The 686-nt window shown below is 30.3% G+C and overlaps 1 non-coding gene across 1 annotated transcript; it reads right to left on the bottom strand.

The window, feature by feature from the left end:
* Positions 1–279: 279 nt before the first annotated feature.
* Trnap-ugg lies at positions 280–351 on the bottom strand. Its single transcript has one exon. It is a non-coding gene; the product is annotated as a tRNA-Pro (tRNA).
* Between the last annotated feature and the right edge of the window lie 335 nt (positions 352–686).

The following is a 686-nucleotide window of genomic DNA, read 5'->3' as shown; positions in this document are numbered from 1 at the left end:
CTTATTATATAATGGGACTTTGTATTCGTTTTTGATTTTGTATTTGCTTTTATTGCTTCACTATAAAGTTCCGTATGCTCAATATTTTTTTTTATAATCTTAATCTTTAGCTATCTTCTTAAAAGTATGTTTTTTACTCCTTTTGTAATCGAAAGACAATAATTTATCAAACAGAAATAACGATAAAGCCGTTACTATATTTAGTGAACTTGAACCAAATTGATTTAAAGGAAGTTAAAAGAAAAAAACAAAATTGAACGGTTCTATGATATCATTATGGGGCTCGTCCGGGATTTGAACCCGGGACCTCTCGCACCCAAAGCGAGAATCATACCCCTAGACCAACGAGCCACGATCAACTTAAACTAAAAACCGACTCATGTCCTGTCTCTACAAATAACATATCAATCTCATATCAGTATCGGATAAATAAATATATACCTTTTAAACTGTTTTATAAGTAAAATACTTTAGATGGAAGTTCAATCCGTATCAGAAATATTTAATTTTTTTTTTATTGGTTTTATAATTCACACATTTAAACATAATTGGTTGTTATAATCAAGAAATGATTTGTTTCTTTTAAGCAAACTTAAAAGAGTTCTTGGAAACATTTTTACTGGTTCATGATCGTAAGTTATTTGTTGGAAGGGCTTAGTTCAAGCCAGCTTATGTAGATCCCGGTC

Source organism: Vanessa atalanta, chromosome 25, assembly GCF_905147765.1.
Source record: "Vanessa atalanta chromosome 25, ilVanAtal1.2, whole genome shotgun sequence".
In the NCBI taxonomy this organism is placed as follows: domain Eukaryota; kingdom Metazoa; phylum Arthropoda; class Insecta; order Lepidoptera; family Nymphalidae; genus Vanessa; species Vanessa atalanta.
This window is presented reverse-complemented; position numbering and strand designations above follow the sequence as displayed.